We start from the raw sequence: 19,251 nt of genomic DNA, 5'->3' as shown, positions 1-19,251 counted from the left end.
CTGTATCACCAAAAATTCAACTAACAAAACCATACATTATTTCATTAAAGTTTCTATGAAACTGACAACCTCTTTTGCTATGTTAAACTCACAGTTTCCAATCAACGTTTCAGCCATCATTTGCAGTTAAATAAATACAAAATTAAGAAGTCAGTGAGAATCTCCTACATGACATAGCACTTGGGTTATTGGCTTTAATGCTGATAAATTTATGTTGTCTGTGCTGATTCTGAATAATAAATTCTGAATTCCTTCAATGATCTTCATCAACATTTTTATGGTTAAGAATATTCTTGGGATAATTCTACTGCTGCTTCATTTGTCAGCCACCTGATGCCATGTGTTCCAGCCAGTAGCTCATACCAAGGTTAATTTACACATTATATCACTGAAAATTTATAAATTTTGCCTTCAACTTGAAAGTGTGACTAGTAATTTTGCAAGTTTTTATATGCACCTGCTGTTTTCCAGCCTCTTGTAAAATAAAAGCCTGGCTTTCAATCTCTGGGTGATCAGGACTTCTCATCATAAGGTAATACCTGTCTATAATATGGTCTTAGTTTACCTCTGAATGGTTTCATGGGAAAAGGAGGGAAAAGAGAATGTCACGTGGTAACCAGACTAGTGAGCCTCATGGTGCTGAAGACTGTTCTCAGCAGGGTTTGCCATGATGCTTTGCAACAAGAAAGAAATGGGATTCCCTTGTCAGACTTAGTAGCACATTCAAAACTTTGCTCAGTTGTTATTGAACTGAAGTCTCTTGAAGTCTGTTTACTTAAGTTAAAGGCTTCCCTCAAAGCCATTTCTTCCCTCAAAGACATTTCTACCACACCAGTGCTTTCCAGAAATAGACTGGTAATGCAGATATACTTCACAGGGGTATTTTTTGGCAAGAATTCCATTATATCACTGTTGTATAATTTCAGTAGCTCATGACAGAGATTGCTCCAAAGGAAAATCATGTAAATATTCCTGAAAGCGGCAAGCAGGGAAAGAAGTAAAAACATAAACACTGCTGTACTGAATTAGACAAAAGTACCGCCAGGCCCCATTTTCAGTCTCCACTTCCCAAAAGTGAGACCCTAGGGAAGAAAATTTGAGAGCAAGGCAAGCAAGGGAAACATGCAATGATCTCTCCCTGACAGCTCTTTCAGGCTCCAGTGAACTCCCTGAGCTGACAGTGACGTTATTGTAGGTAACAACAGCCAATGGATTTTCCTCCCATTAATTTGTCTAGTTACTTCCTGGAGAAAAATGCATTCACAACTGATGATGCAAGATATTGCACAGATTAATCATAGAATGTTGAAAAAACACTTTGGGAAGTTTTTTTGCATCTGTCACCTCAAAATAATTTGTCGTCTCCTGGTTCCTCTACTGGAAGGGGCAGTGAATAATGAGTCTCTGTTCACTCTCTCCCAGTCATTCAGTGTTGTATAGACTCTTGTGTTCTTTTCTATTTCTTTTCCAGATTGAAGCATCCCAGGCTGTAAGGACTCCATGTACATTTCACAATAGATACATTTCAGCACAATTTACAAAATGGATGAAGTGAACACCTGAATGAAACCAACATTTCTGCATTCAACACCTTGAATGGTGTGTGTGTTTAGACTTCAGAATGTTGTTCTGCAGCATCACCCTTGTTCCAACTTCTAGTAAAAACCTCTATAAAAATTAAAAAAAAACCCAAGATGATGCTTGCAGTTGCTGGTTAATAAAAAAAAAGTAAACTAAACTGAAGCTTTTTGGGCATCAACAATTTAAGTTGTTTTACCTGTCTTCCCCTTTTCATTTACTGTTATCTGGATCTCTAAGGTGTAACATAATAGCAAACTGGCACTAACAAATGAAAAAACCCCAACCAACTGAACAAAACCCACCACCTTGCCCTCATAAGTCCCTGACCCAAGGAGTTTATTTTCAGTCTACCTTAAATGAAAAAAAGAGGAAGCTTCCACAGCTTGGTTACATATTTTTGCTTTGATAACAAATCTCTGGTGTTACCGTTAATGTACTCTTTTAGGATTTTTAGGCTTGTTGTCTGAGAAGAAAAATGTGGTTTTATTCTAAGCTGTCCAAAGACAACAAAAAATAGAACTCAAAACTGCCAGGAGAAGGCCTGCCTTTATGGCAGACGTTTTGTGAATCTTTCACACAGAGATGAAAACCTAAGCCAATCCTGCTCATGCACAGACACCCATGGATAGTATTATGGGGGTTTTGACATGGGGTAGTGTTTGCGTGGGGAATTAAATGGCTCAGAGAGGATGATTAATTTCTGTCCAAATCATGATGGGAGTCTCTGTTGCAAGAGTGCTCTCAATGACATCTTCATCTGAGTCAGAAGAACCTCCTGAAACTGTTTTGCTCAGTTCTTATAACCCAGATGTCTGTGGATGCATGTGAGCATCCCAGTGGTTACTGACTGATGGAGAAAAAGTTGATAAGATGTTCCTTTTCAATGTAGGAGAAAGTTCATTAGAAAGATTAGAAAAGAATGGAATTCAAAAGCTAATATGCACCTTATCTAACATCCAGAACAATTAGCAAGCTAAATTATGCTACCTCGACAGCAGTACAAATTCTTTGCATATACACATGTAAGTTATTCTTGAAATACGAAATGAGATCAAATATTCGAGTACGTGAAGTATCTGTTGAATGTAGGGATTCCACACCATACAAATTCCTGTCACACAACATACATGACATGCAATTGTATCACAAAAATTTTGCAAATCTCCAAAAAGGACAGACTAGAAACTTCTCCAAGTGAAATGTTTTGTTGAATTTCAAAGGGTGCTCTTTATGATTTCACATATTGCCTGAAGTGTTTTATGTGCATAGGTCTGGGGTGCACAGGACTAAATCAGTTTTCAAGTGATTACAAAGGGGACTTTTTCCCATAGCATGACAGTCAGTATACCCTGTGCCAGTCTGACCATATTTACCATAAGGGTTGTGCCACCACTGTGGTGTCAATATCAAGCCATAGCCCAGCCACACTGGGGAAAACATAAAGTCAACCACTATACTGATAAAGTTAGTTACATCTCTTCATAAATCTTGTGAATTCTAACACATGACTCAACTGGCTGTGCCAGTACAGGTGCTTTAGTGTAGATGCACAAGAGTGCTTTTGTCCAAAGAGCACACTTTGCTTGTGAAGGGTGTTATTATACCAATTTGCTGCCAGTACAGGTAGTGGACAGATGTTTACAGAGCAAACAGGCCGAGTGGCTGTATATAAATCTGTCCCCAAACTGCTTGTTATTGCCATTCTGGTGCAGTTTGCTGTCCCCTCCACTTTGCCAGCTGGAAGGGATCAGACAAGCTCTTCACATGGGCAAGGTCAGCTAGGCTGGCTCCAAACCAACAGCAAGGGAGCTTTACTCCAGCTGGGCTGGTTTTGCCAAAGCAGATCAGGAAGAGTTTCCATAGCCCCTTGTGTTAGCATAAGGATGGGAAGGTGTCTCCCAGGTGTTGGTAGAAATTGATGGTGGGGACATTAAGCCGGTCAGCTGCTCCACTGAGATTCAGAACTAAATGTCTGTGCATGGTCAGAACATTTTGTCTATACACAATCTCCACATCAGTACAAGCAGCTCATTATAGACATCACCTCAAACCCAAGTGTGTATAGTTATGTACGTATGTTGAGGCTGGGATAGAGGTGCTACTTTAGTTATATAAAATTCCAAAGTTTGCAAAGTACAATTTATTTTTTTTCTTTCCTCCCAACTTTGAAAAGTAGGAGAACAGATTTATTTCTTTAGAGAGATAGACACCTCTCACATCTTGCAGCACTCAAGTTTCACACCCAAAATTGAAACAGACCTTGGACCTGTGTCAGAAATTTATTTTTGCAGATGCTGGATTTTCACAGTGTGTAGTTCTTGGCTACTACAGTGAAAGAAGCAAATAATCCATTTTAATATCTGGTAAACAGTAGTTTAGTGACTTTACAGCCCATTTCACAGCCAAACACTTTTTGTTCAACAACTATGTATAGTTACCTCATTTAGAGGCAAAACTTTATGATAAATTATGATAAGCTATGCCCCTCAACCTACTTATTTAATATGACCTAGAGCTATATTCCAGAGCCATTCATACAGTACAATATACTCCTGTGATAAAGTGAACAGAAAAGGGAGGTGAAACCATGCCTCAGCTCTTTTAACTGTCATTAAAAACTTGCTTATACTATGAACTTAGGTACTTTTATTACCTGTTTCTTGAAAAAATCACCACAGTTAGAGGTAAAAGGTTTTTGGGGAAAAAAAGCAAACAAAGAAATCAATGCCACCCAAAATAAAGGTATGCTTTAAAAAAAGTATTGCTTTCTCGTTAATATTTGAATCTGTTTTGTGACTAGACCACTGGGATTTTGGCAAGCAATTTGTTCACTTTGGGAGGTTAACTCTTAAGTGTATTTAATTTCTTAAAGATGAATACAAAATCAAGAATACCAGAAAAGATTACTAATATGATGATATTTCTGAGTGTACACATTAATATGTAATATAAAAAGTTAATCTATATGCTTCATACATATTTGCAAAGGCGTATCTTATTTTTGTCACCTCAACTATATTGCTACTGTGCCAGTCAATGGCACTAGGACCAACCTTATGACTCTGGAAACTTTGTTAGATACTAATTCAGAGTCTATGGCCGAGACGGAATGAATATGATTTTGTGGATATCACAAGGTGTTGCATTTTACTCAGTTATTGCACTCAACAGCATTTCTTTCACCTCAGCACAGATCTTAGAAAAGGATGTAGTCCTGACTGTAAGGCTGCTCTCAATGTTTCCAGAATGATCGAATTACTTTGATAGTTTTCATTTTGCTAAGTCCTTCTCCTCCCTTCTCAGACACACTTGTCAACATAAACATGATACTATAAAATGACTGTAGGCTGGTCTGCAATAATCTACATCTCTGCAACCTTCTAGCAGTTACCAGTGTGGGGTCTTTAATGTGCCTCGACATTTTCAACATGGCACTTGACAACAAAGAGCTTGTAGAGGTAAACGATATAATTTCTAATGGTCAGCCTTTTTCTCACAATCGCCTGGATTTCCTTCACCTTGCAATATGCGATGTAAGAAACCCCAGAGTGACTACAGCACAATTTTGAATCAATGAACCATGGGATTTCTGACCAGAATGTTGTCTGCTCCTTTCAAAACATGGCATTGATGTGTGGTTGCTATAGTTTTCTTCACAAATACATTTGTCATTGTGAACACGTTTCTATCAGAAAATAACAAAATGGTGGGTATGTGCAGTGTGATGTGAATCGCTAAGAATGGATACACAAAATGCACAGTTTTCCAGCGTAGGCATGCCCTTAGGTCTCACTTCATTCCCTTTAATGTCAGTGGAGTAACACTTCAGTTACAGAGAGTAGGGAGAAACACCTTTCAGATGTAGTAAATAAATCCTTGGCATCACTGTTTTTGAAAAGAAATATTTTGTTTTTTTAAACTCAACCTCTACCATCTGTTCTGCTCTCTAATTACAAGTGCATGATGTAAATAATTCAGAAATGTGTCGCAAAAAAATGAGATAGAAATTATTTAGATCTCTGCTTGTGTATCTCCTGGTCTTATTTCTACTAAGGAAACATCTGCTTTATTTTTCTCTTCTATTTCAGACAGCTGGAGAAATTGTCACAAAGAAATCTCTGCCATGGCTTAAAGAAGTCCAGGATGCATTAAAGAACCCTGTTGCACTCTCACAGGCTGCAATGGAAACTTTCATGAACATTTAAATGCACTGAATATATTCTATGGATTTTCCTATCATGTCTTCAGTTCTCCTGAATCTATTTGTAGGGTTGGTTCTTTTTTTTGAGGTGATAATTAAGTGCCTACAGGAACATTCTCACTTGGGAGGAAATATTTAAAGGACAGAGACTAAGCAAACTTAGGGTCTATGGTGATCTCTCACTTTACAGTTATTATTTGGTGAAGGAAAAAATCATATCATTTTTTTCAAGACATGGGCAATAATCTCTTTAGAGAGGTGGCTGTGATTTGAGTAAGAATCAATGTTATGTCAGACATAGCCTAGGGCTTGAATGCAGTCCCAGAGGCTATTTTATCTGCTCACAGAGAAAAAAGTGATGTCATCGTCCTTTATCACATTTCCATGATTTCCATACCTTTCCATAGGCAGCTTTACACTTTGTGTGGCAGGTGACACAAAAACTACATCAGGAAGATGCCCCAGCTGAAAACTGTCCTAGCCAGAAAAGAGAGTATTCCTTGGCCAGGTCAGTTGCCTGGGTCTGTTTCTCCAGCAGTGGCAATGCAAGCACAAACAGCCAGGAGGAAAGAAAGGCGCTTAGGTCTGCCTCTGTTGGCAGCATGTACATTCATCTTGGTGTTAATGCCAGTAAAAGCAGCCCAATTATTAAAGCGCTCAAGAATATATTTCTGGCAAAAAAAATCTGCATTGAATGCCAGCCACAGAGACTTCAAAACATTTTTTTATTCTTACCTTTCTTCTTGAGCACACAGCACTTGGATGCAGATTTTCAGTCCTTGGAGCTGCTGCTCTGGCTCTGGAGACAATCCCTTTCCCAGGGATCCAAGACATTCTCTGTCACTGAACATTCTGACATTTGTGGGGGCAGAGAGGGAATTGTTTAATTTTTTTATCTAAACCCCCCAAACGTTCTGAGCAAATGTGAGTTCACTTTGTGTAATATCAAGATAAACATAATTGTTGAGAAAGTGGTCAGGACCAACTAGTTCAGGAAAACCAAAAAACTCTCAAGCCCACACACTTTCATTTCTACCCTTAACTTTAGGTAATCCTAAGAGAATAGATATTTCTCTTGTTTCAAAACTTATAAACCTCAGGGTATGTTGTTGTTCTTGTCCATATTCTCCAAACTAGAGAGCTGTGAAGGCATGACTCATTAAAACTCAACACTGAGATGCTGACACCTTGCCCTTCTTTGTACTTCAGAAAAACACAGTGTGCAGGGATGGAAAGAAAGAAACCGTGGTTCAATGTATCCTTTTAAAAGCAGACAATTTTTTTGACTGTTCTTGACTGTGAGGTAGCTAGTAAACAGTGAGAGGGAAATGCTTTACAATGGTGATATTGATAGGGTTTTTGCTGCACATTGTCCGAGCTGTGACAGAGCAAATGAATCCAGACTACTGAGTCTATGCCACCCTTGCAAAGTACTAAGCAATTAAGTCTCTCAGAAGGTATAAGAGCATATCCAAAAGATATGGAGCATGACAAAAACTTCAGAAAAGCATAGGACTAATCACTCCACTCCGTACAAGTCTCTATGTAACAATATTAAACACTCAGCAGTTGGTGCATTTCTCTAATGCACGTGGCTTTATACTTATGACCAGACTTCACAGGTTGCTCTAGGTTATTCCAAAGGCTGTTGCAATGTGAAATAAAATAGATCTATCTAGGAGCATTCCTTTTGCTATTACCTTCTCAAGATTTTGTGACAATTTCTTTACCTCAGCAGCAGATTTGGTTTCTCTATTAATTTATGAAGTTGAAAGGAAATTACTCCCTTACAGTGAAGCAGTATGCAAACGCTTTATAGTTACTAAAACTCTCATTGATATCATACCTCTCCTTACTGAATCTACTGTCTATCACTAGACAAGGTAACTTGAAAGCCAGCCTCTCAAATATATCTGTACATCTGCACCTTCCTCCCACCCCTCCCTTCTTCCCAGGCTCAGCCTTGCTACCAATTTCTCTACCTCATCCCCTCCAGTGGCTGAGGGGACAGGAGATGGCGGTTGCTGTCAGTTTATCACTTGTTGTTTCTGCCACTCCTTCCACTAGACCAGGTTGCTCAAAGCCCTGTCCAACCTGGCCTCCAACATTTCCAGGAAGATGGCCTCTGCAAGTCCTCTGGGCAACCTGTTCCAGTGTCTCACCACTCTCACAGTAAAGAATTTCCTCCTTATATCTAATCTATATCCCTCCCCATCTTTCCTGTAGTCCACTTCAAGTACTGGAAGGCTGCTATAGGGTCTCCCCAGAGCCTTCTCTTCTCCAGGCTGAACACCCCCAACTCTCTTACCCCATCCTCATAGGGGAGGTGCTCCAGCCCCCTGAGCATCTTTGTGGCTTCCTCTGGACTCGTTCAAGCATGTCCCTGTCCTTCTTATGTTGGGGGCCCCAGAGCTGGACACAGCACTGGAGGTGGCGTCTCATGAGAGCAGAGTAGAGGGGGAGGATCACCTACCTTGACCTGCTGGTCACACTTCTCTTGATGCAGCCCAGGACATGTTTGGCTGTTCCCATTAAGGATCAATATTAAAGTCAGTATTAGAGAGCAGATAGTAGACACATTAAGACCTAAATCTGCCCAAATTGGCAAGCACCTAGTCCTCTGAAGCTTGTGGGAGAAAATATTTATTAATTTGGTCTGCCCTGATTTGATCTAACAGACTTACAGATCACTGTCTAACTCTGTTTTAAAACCAACAACAAATCAGTGAATTGAAGCAACACTGTTGAATGCAGTGATGATATAAAGTAGATTTTACTTGAACTCCTTTTATAGTGCTACTCTGAGAGATTCTTTCAATTAGATTTTTAAGCTCTGTGACAGTACCAGCTCAGCTCTCCGAATTATTTAGTAAAATTTTACACTGCCATCAAATTAAAAGTCTTTATATGAAGACAGGTTAACACAGGTAGGAGAAGGAAGGAATAAGAAAGAAAATATTGAGAATCAAAAAAGAAAAGTGCAAAAGTGCTTAGGGAACTACTTTTTACAGATAAAGACTTTATTTTCATTGTTATTTGGCCCTCTTAACAGATGGTGGTTCCATTAAAACTAACCAGTATCTAGAAGCAAAGATTTTCTACTGTTTTACCAATGCTATAAGGATGTAATGCTCAATGCCGTGAGACTGTCATTACCTCAGGAACCTTGCAGTACACAAAATAGTCTTGGATATACAGCAAAGTGCTGGGAGGGAGCAAGCTTGTAATGAGAGAAGCAGAGAGGAGGGAAGGGAATTTAATAGAAACTATAATTCCATCCAACAGCAATCCTGTTAACTCAGCATTGACAGAGACTTGACTCAAAGACAAAAGCACTTGGTAGATGTCATTCTTCTCCAGGACTGGAAAAAAGAGCTGAATGAATTGGAAGAATGTCTAAAGAGTGCCTACTGAAAATAATTGTTTGCTGTTTTAGACAAAACACTATTTCCACATACATTTTCTGTGAAATTTATTCTCTTTATTATAAACAGAACATTTCACTTAATGACTAGAAGGGGCTTTCAGTTAACATAATAATAACCAATGCCTGAGCTGTAAATCCATTAAGTACAGTGTTTATTTATTCCAGGATAAAGTTACTTCCTTTGAGGAAACAACTCCACATTACTTCTCAGACTCACTGGAAAGGATGAAACAATGCTAACAGAAGTGAGGATCTTCCACGTTAGTACGCACAAAGCCTAGCTGGTCATTGGTGCATGCTACCACTTTGCCTCAGTCCATCTCTGTGAGCTGTCTCTCATGCTTGACAACAGTCAGCAACAGTCAGCAATTTGAAGCAAAATATTCTCAACATTAATTCAACACAGTACAGAGCCCTGTATTCAAATACTATATAATTCTGCACACACTTCTTATGCTGATGGAAAAAATGTACAGTTTTAGGCTGTATTGCCTAATTTTGACTTAAGTTAGAGGATTTTAGCTATACATGGTTTGCTCATGTGAAGAAAAGAAAAAAAGCAAACCAGCAATGTCTAAAGAATTTGCAGCTCCAGGATATTCTTTTCCATTGAGAGATTTCTAAACTCCTATGTAATCCTTAATATAAGAGGAGTCCCAAATAGCATGACATGGAAAATGTAGAACAATATTTTTAATTATCTTAGGCAAATGTCCCTGAATGCTAGATTTCTTCAGAAAACCAATGGATGTGCCATCACATTTTTGCTTAAAAAGAAAGATCATTTAAAGAATGCAAAACAAAAGGAATGTATAAAAATATATGTAGCATATTTTAAAATACACTTAGAACACTACAAGTTTTATGACCATATATATATGAAACAAGTTCATATCCAACAGGTTCAATCATGTGCAGTACATTATTTAAAATATTATTTTAAAATAATTACCTACATTTTTTAATTTCCATTTGTCCCTCTATGAATTTTTCCTTTCAAATTATTATTTAGATTATTATTGCTTCTAGCAATTTTACCTTTCAGATTATTTTTATGTATCAAACAAGAAACTACAAAATCAGGTTTTCTAGGCCATATAATTAAAAAAAAAAATTATTTGATTCCACTATTTAAACAGAGGGAATAATTTTTGTGGTCTTAAAAATAGACCATGTGTGACCCTTTTCTTTGCTTGTTAGTCTAAATTAAATCTGTGCAGATGAATGTATGCCCATCTGCTCCACTGAGAACCCACAATAATCTTGCTCTCAGTGCGAGATTTTGGTATGTCTCTAAATGAAGCGAGGGCCAAAATCCAAAGATGAACAATGAAATTGGAGTTTTCTCAAGAAAGGTGTGAGAAAGGCATGCTCTCTTATTGTTGCATCCATTTGTTGGGTTACATATGGCTTGCAACTTTTGAGGATGTAAGAGTACCCTGATACACATTTAATTTGTGCTTGTTTGGATCTGTCTGCACCGCCGTTGTCTGATAGCACAAAAGACTGAGTAACCATGTAAGAGATGAAGCTGTCAATGCTCTGAGAGGATGCACACTAACACTATAACAACTGCCCCCCACAGTGTGAGAATAGAAGACCAACAGCTGAAAGACAGAAAGTGTTGTCCTTACAGATTCCATCTCACTGGCAGACCACTCATTTTCTGCCAGAGGTCCCTTCCAAGCTACTCTTCCATTCCTATTATCACTCCTTTATCTGAGATTTTATTCAGGTTTCAAGCATTCTTAGTATATCTTGCTCTTAATAGATTTATTCTCCTCTATCTTGTGTATTTTCTTTTTCTTTTTCTTTTTGAATCTCTTTCAATGTACAGAATCTTGTTCCCTTTTCAGTAATCCAAGGTCACAGCATAAACAATTCTGTTGTAATGTAACTTTTATTACTGAGTTACAAATCAAATAAGAAATAAAATTATAGACATCATTGCAATTTTTTATTTTATTAAAAGAAGGGGTTAGAAAAAAAATCCAAACCTGCATTAAAAAACCTGGGTGCTACAAAAAAACCCCTGGAATGTAACTGGTGTTGTTTTCATAGTTTATGCTGCGATAATAACACTTTTATTTACATTATGAGAATATAAAGAGTTTGACAATGAAAGAAAATTCCAGTGTGCACTGGTTAGTTTATACCATCTCAAGACTTCTACTCAAGAGGGATTTTGCACACAGCTGGGAAGTTGCAAACGTTGTAAGTATTGTTAGCGTTATGAAAACTACGCTTGCTAGTCACCATGGGTTTGCCTTCAGGTTTCCACTGAGTCAGTCAGCTGAAAGACAGATTCCTCTACAAAAGTACTTCTTATTAACAGCACTACAGTTTGAGCTGGGTGCCGCTGAAGAGGGACCCCAAAGAAAGAAATCCTTGGGCAGCTATACCCTTACAATCTATGTTCCCCACCCCTCACATGACAGTTTGGACCAATAGTAATATTAAAGTCTGGGGTCTTCTTGCTTTTTACTGATTTGAGCTGTTTGTTATTTTGTTACTAAACGGGTTGCTAAGTGGTCATTTTGTTAGACAATATACAGTGGTTATAGAACCTGTTTCACATCCTCTTGGGTCAGTTTCAGACGGTTGTGTGGTTAGCTTTTTGGTATGGGGTGATACTGTTCATGTACCACGGTTTATAGGCTTTGTCTACTGTAGCTATTAATGTTTAAGCTGCTCCCCTTCTAGAGCAACATCTAGATGAAAGTTCAGTTTGCAGTCTAAGGCTTCAGCTACTTTAGCTTCTAGTGCTAAGCAAGGCTATTAATCCTAACAATTAACAGTCCTCCCTTTGTTTTTATAGGCATACCTGCCTTATAAAGGGTCATTAAGAAGAGTACATCTATATCCCTGCATGCTCCTAAGTATTATGTCTCATAAACAAGTGTGATCACATCAAAAAAGCAACAAACCAATAAGAACATAACAACTGTAGAAAATAAAAGTAAGAGTGACAAGCAAAAATTAAGTCCCCAGTGGCTGAACAGTGTTTTCCACTGTTCTTAATGACTTTTAAAACACTTATTAGTACACCTTGCAGTATGTAGTATATGGAGCACAATTTTTACAGCATAACAAGCCAACCATGCTGATAAAACCTGAGTTCTCCTCCTGGGGTATTGCTTGGATGTATAGCAGCTCTGTATGGATTATCAATACACCAAACAGGACACTATCCACTTTTAACAGTGTCTGAAGGTCTACTTGGCCGTGCTGCAGGAGCCTCTCTGGTCCGGGTAGCTCTAGAAAGGAAATAAAAGTGACATGGTTCTGGAATCCTTTCCTCCTTTGGGAATTTGAATAGTCCTGGCTTTAATCTCCATGGCAAGATTGATGGGGTTCTGCTGGAGGTTGTTTGTTGAACTGATGTTCCTTAGGAATTTATTTGACATGTGAGTGGTGGATCCAGGCTTCCCTCCCTGTAGCATTTACAGCAATGTAAGACTTTATTAAGACAGAATATGCCCCTTCCCACCTGGTCTCCAGTTTAGATTTATGGGAAAATATTTTTATTAAAACTCTATTTCCAGGCTGAAAATCATGCATCTGTATCTCTGGAGGGGTGGTTTTGTACCACTGAGCATGACAGATGTTTTTGTATCCCCAATACAAGTTTTGTGACCCATTCATCTCCATGTAAGAGGCTGGTGCTAGTGGGGATAAAGGTCCTGGGTGTAGTTAAGTGTCTGCCAAACACTGGTGACAAGCCTAGAAGTTGCTGAGGGATATTTTCAATATCCTGATAACCTATAGTATTTGTCCTAAAACTTCAGGCTATTTCAAACCTATCTGAGTACAAGTTTGAGTAATTTTTTCATTTTATAAAAATTTCATTGGAGACTTTGGTATGACCCTCACAGTGTACTACAGCAATTTCTCTTGGGAGCTTAATAGCTTCCAACAGCATTTGGATTCCAGTTCCATTAGAAATATTCTTTTCTGCCGACATAAAGAACTCTTGTTTTTTCCATAGCATAGCCGTTGCATCACACACTCCGAGAGTGTATTTAGGAACGGTATATATAGTTATTGGCTGATTACGCCCCCACCAGGTTGCTTTTGTTAATGCAGCTAATTCAACCACGAGCACTCACCGAGGGTTGTGAAGTACCTCTAAGTTTCTCACCACCGTAGCCTGTGTATGTTTTTTCATCATGTAGTATGAAGATCCATCAGTGAAAACGGTTAGATCAGAGTTCTCTAGAGACTGGTCTCGCAGTTCTTCTCGTAGATGGTTGGAGTGAAACACTATCTTAGCACAATGTTCATATGTCTCACCATTGGAGTGAATAGGCAGTAAAGTTGCTCCATTCAAAACATTACATCTTTGTGAAGTAATATTAACTCCATTTAAAATTGTTAACTCATAACGATGTGTCCTTTGTGGGGACAATGTTTGTGTAGCATGTTGTTTAAGAATCAGTTCCACTTCATGTGGGACTGTAACGGTCTGATGAAACCATAGTTAATGTTTCAAATATCCAATAAAGAATTTTGGTAAAGGACAGGTTCTCTGTGCACACGCCTGGGTTGGGCAGGCAACAGCAGGAAGAAGCAGTGAGAGGAGGGGGTCCCACAGAGGTGGGATTGCACTTTTCCGGGGCTGAAATTCCCTGTCTTGAGTGACTCCATAAAGAGCCAATAAAGGACCTGTTTTCATGATGCATGTGCCAAGAAGAAAGGTCAGACAATAGTCATACCTTCAGAGAGGAATAAGTCCCTAATGACCCCCAAGCCCAGCGACTCACTTCCAGAAGAATCTGAAGGTATAAACTATGTATGCACCAAAACAAAGAGAATCGTAGAAGCATAGACGGCAGATGATGCTTAATTAGCCTAATGAGTCCAAGTGCCCACCTGCAGGAGGGGCAAGGAATTATAAAAGGGAACGAGTCAAAGCCTCGGGTGGCTGCATCCCTCTGGAACTGGACCCCTGGGCTGGCTGGACCAACGGTGGAATCAGGACTGGTGAAATCGCCCTTTTTGTCTTTCTCTCTTGCTCCCTGTCTCTCTCTCATTCTCTTTTTCTCTCCCATTCTCATTGTGTAAACCCATGTATAAGGCAGTGTTTGTCAGGGCATGTTCAAGACTTGTCGGGGCATGTTACGGGATCCTGCCACTAGTCGGTGTATGTTGTAAGGTTTGTCAGTGTATGTTATGAAGTTTAACGCTTGTTGCAGAGGTTGCAAGTCTTACAGAGAAAGTTTCATGCCAGTATCTATATTGTGAACAGATAAAAATTGAGTTTTGCGAATTGAAGAATCCCTGGTGTTGTATCACCTTAATCCTGACCTGGGAATCAGCGAATCTGAGTCGTTGTCCTGAGAAATCAGGACGTGACAGGGACATAGACAGTTGTTGGGTGACCCAGAACTAATGGTCTGCTCCTTTTTATGATGGTCTCTGTCATTGCTATCGCTTTTGAAGGAAAGCTGCTACTTGAAATTGCTAATGTACAGGGACCTGTAAAATAAGACATTTAGTTTTAATGTTAGACATCACTTATGTTTTACTAGCTTTTCTTTTTTTTCCTGTATTTTCCCTGTATTTTACTGTAATGCATATAATTTCGTTTATACTTTTTCCTAACTACCCTCTGTAGTCATTAGCCATTTACCCACTGTTTTAAAACCTTTAACTCCTTGCCTAGTAAAGATAAGACAGATCTTGGACAGTCTGAAAAACTCCCTGAGTACATCCCTAATAGCAGGAACCTAAAGAAAACAAGTGCCTAAGAAGACACCAGTGTCAAGATAAGTGACTGAAAGCTGGAACAAACAGGAGGTGAAGGACGGATGAGGTCACTCTATGACCAGATATGGACATGAGAAACCTAAAGTTCACTAAGGGACAGTGTGAGGAAGGCTGTGTGGACCCCTAAGGAGGGGAGAAGACCCTCACTCTATTTTTACTACGCATGCTCAGACTATGTAAATGAATTCTAAGAATCCGTTAGCATAAGACTGCCTTTTCTAAGAAATCTGATGCATATGTATGTTTTGGTGTATGTTGGTCAAGAATTTTGTTAGTAAGTGCGGCACTTGTGGTGGAGCGATCCCCAGTGCTGCCCAGCGCTGCGAATAAAGAATCCCTGCTGAACAGTTATACTGACTGTGGAGTGAAGCTCTTTGTTTCACTTTAACGCTGGAATTATTCCCTGCTGCTACAGGATCCAGTTGAGTTAAGTAAAAAGCCACAGGGCGGCGGTGTGGATCTAGCTTTTGTGTAAGAATTCCGGTGGTTACTCCGGTTTTCTTATGCACAAATAGCTGAAAGGTCTTGGAGTAATCTAGCAGTCCCTGTGCCGGAGCAGAAGTTAAAGCTTCTTTTATAGCTTGGAAATCCTTTTCTCTCTCTGGACCTCAACATATAGGCTCCACTTCCTCTGCCTTCGTAGCTTTTGCAAATGTCTTACTTAACTCATCTAGCACTGGTATCCAGGGTCTGCAGTATCCTACTGCACCTAAAAATCCTTGCAGTTCTTTGTTACTGGTCGACGTATTTCTATAATAGCCTGGACCTGTTCTGGGTGTATTAATCTTTGTTCTTCTATTAACATAAATTGTAAATATTCTACCTCCTGCTGGCACAGCTGAAGCTTGGAAAGAGGTGCCCGGTGACCTTTTACTGCTAAAGCAGTACATAGAGAAATAGTATATTTCAAGCAATCTTTGTATGTCTTGCTGGCAAGTAACAAATCATATACATATTGTACAAGTATAGGTAATGTAATGTAATATCTTTCAAATTTTCTCCTTGCCACCCCAGCACATGATCCTTAAAATAGTTGCAGATACCAGAGGCAGCTTGGTCCACAGACACACTTGCTGCCAATTCAGTTAAGAGTCACTCCCCCGTAAGTCAACAAAGCTTGTTGCAGTCTTCCTGAGTAGTCATTGGGGTGTTCGTCTGGCTTCTGTCTACATTATTGTAGTTTAGTTTAATTTACTCTTACCTCCCCACAAACTCTAATCACATTTATCAGATTTCTAACCACTGTTAGGAAATTATCTCTATTTGTTTGATTATTATAATCCTAATTAGGATCAACCTGAGGCCAGGCAGTCCAATTTACCCCCACCTGTAGAATTAATTCCACATTCTTTTCACTTACTTATGTATTTCTGTCTGGATGGAACAAGTCTCTCAGTAACAGTTAACATCAACCCAGGATGGATTCTGCACAAATATTGGAAAACAATGATGCACATCGACCCACACCTTCCCTTAACCTGGGAATCTGATTTCCCCACATAACCAAATCCATGGGGTTCCAGGGATGATGGGTGGATACAGGTAACACTGGTAGTGGGGAGATGACCGTTCTACACACACGCACGCATCCCCCCGATCCCCGCCCCCTACCCCCCCCCCCCCCCACCCTGCAGAGGCAATGGGGTTGAATTAACAAACAATACAGAGGGAGAAGTATAGGGTGGTGCCGAGACTGGCTCTGCAGGCACCACGTTAAATTAGTCACAACTGCTGAGGCTAAAGCTCTTTCTCAAGGATTTCATACTCATTTTTGGCCATCCTCTTTATGGTGGTTGTATGCCCAATTATCCTATCCATATCAGTAATCCTTTTTCTGAGTTTTTTCACCTTCTAAAATTTTCCAGAGGGCAGATCCTTTAAATTCAAAGGATCCTTCATGGGGCCATACTCTTGCTCTTCTGAGAGCTGGCCAGTCTTCCTTATAGAGTGTTATTGCTCATTTTTCTGATAGACCTTCAGTGCCATCTATTTTCCTCCAATTTTCTAGTACCCCAGCTAAGGTCATCCCCTTCTCTATTCCAGATATGTTCCCCATATCTGTATGTCAAATTTGTGCATCTTATGCTGCTCACACCATGCACACCTCTTCTAGCATACTTCCAAGCTGGGACTCAAACACCTTCAGACCCAAAATACCTAGAGCACCCTTCCGAGGTGGGACTCAAACCTGCTCAGACTCAGAATACTTAGAATTTAGTAGTGAAGTTTTAGCACTCACCAATATTTAGCTTTTAGTGATGAAATTTAGCACTCACTGGTCAGCACCTCACATCTCCAAAGTTCCCAGGTGAATTCACTTGGCAGTTGGACATTTGGAAATGAGAGTCTGATAACCAACGGTGGTTGCTTGGAGTCCCATCTGGGTCTCCAAACTGTTATGGATATTACACATGTCAGTTACCATAACAGGGTTTGGCTCTAGCTTTCCACTGAGTCGGTCAGCTGAACGATAGATTCCTCTATGGAAGTACTTCTTAACAACACTACAACTTGAGCTGGGTGCCTCTGAAGAGGTGCCCCAAAGAAAGAAATCCCTGGGCAGTTATACCCTTACAATCTAAGTTCTCCACCCCTCTGTGACAGTTCGAACCAATAGTAATATTAAGGCCTGTGATCTTGCTTTTTACTGATTTGAGCTGTTTGTTATTTTGTTACTAAATGGGTTGCTAAGTGGTCATCTTCTTATACAACATACAGTGGTTATAGATCTTGTTTCATATCTTGTTGGGATGGTTTTGGCTAATTCTGTGGTTAGCTTTTTAGCATGCTGTAATACAGTTGTCACAGTTCATGTACCATGGTCTATAGGCTTTGTCTACTGTAGCTATTAATATTTTAGCTGCTCCCTTTCTAGAGCAATACCTAGGTGAAAGTTCACAGTTTATGGCCTAAAGCTTCAGCTACATTAGCTTCTAGTGCTCAGCAAGGCTATTAATCCTAACAATTCTTAACAGTTAGATTATTGTGCTATTATTCCTTCCTATCAAGAGACCCAAAGGTGGAAAAAATTTGCACTTATTGCACACAGACATGAGAATAGATGGAGACAGAATAAAAAATCCAATTGACTTGCCTTTCCCTTGTCCTATCAACAGTAAAACAAACATCAAAAATCATTACAGTTTAAGAAATTACTTACACAAAACAAAGGTAGGGAGTGTTCAAATGTTAAGATTTTCTACCATGTACATATAGGAATAGCTAAAATAATGTTTTATCCATCAAGATTTTCAGGTACATTTGTCAATTAGTTATAATATTTGAGTAAGTTTGAAGGGCAATTTTGGGTCTATTCTAATTTGATATTCTGACAGATGGTGCAATTTTCCCCTTATTATTTTACTAGAAATCACAATTTCTCTCAGCTAACTGGGACATCAGTTAACAATAGATGTTCTCCAGAGCAGGGACACGTGGCACACTTTGCAGCCTCATTGTCTCCATGGAGGTCCATGCAGAGCTCTGTCAGGAACAGCCTGGGACCTGGGAAGAAGTCCTTGTTTGTCTGGGATTGAATTACTGAAGGGAGGGTGAAAAGAAGATGGAGCCTGACTCTCTTTGGTGGTGCCCAGTGACAGAGCAAGGGGCAATGGGCAAAAACTGAAACACAGGAGGTTCCTCTTGACCATCCGGAAACACTTTTTCACTGTGACGGTGACAAGCACAAGAACAGGTTACTCAGAGAGATTGTGGAGTCTCCGTCCTTAGAGATATTCAAATGCCATCTGGACATAGTCCTGGGCAACTGGCTTTAAGTATCCCTTACTTGAGCAGGGGAGTTGGACCAGATGACCTCCAGAGATCTCTTCCAACCTCAACCACTCTAGACTATCAGGAGTCCAGATCCTATTACTGGTTTTGCAACTGTTTTTCATAGTAATTGTCATGTCTCAGTAATATGGAAATACTAATATTTCCTTTGTCAAAAACACAGCTGAAAAGTAATATGTACTTTATAGATAATTTAAAAGGCACTGAACTCACTCCCTAGATCCAGCAAATGGCTTCAGCAAGTACATAACCTAAAGTACTATAGCAGTCCAGAAGAAATCATCTGGATAATTAACATTCAGCCTTCTTGAATTGAGGAAACATTTAAAAATTGCCACTGGGCAACAGTAAAGAAAGCCTTTACTTTGATTTTTTCTGATGTATATTAGTACTTTCTAAAATAGACATCAACTTTTCAGTCAACAAAACCATAAGTGTTTCAGTCCACAAAATAATAAGCCTTATTAAATAAGAGAAGATG

The sequence above is a fragment of the Strix aluco genome, chromosome Z, assembly GCF_031877795.1.
Source record: "Strix aluco isolate bStrAlu1 chromosome Z, bStrAlu1.hap1, whole genome shotgun sequence".
Lineage (NCBI taxonomy): Eukaryota > Metazoa > Chordata > Aves > Strigiformes > Strigidae > Strix > Strix aluco.
Note: the sequence above shows the minus strand (reverse complement) of the source record.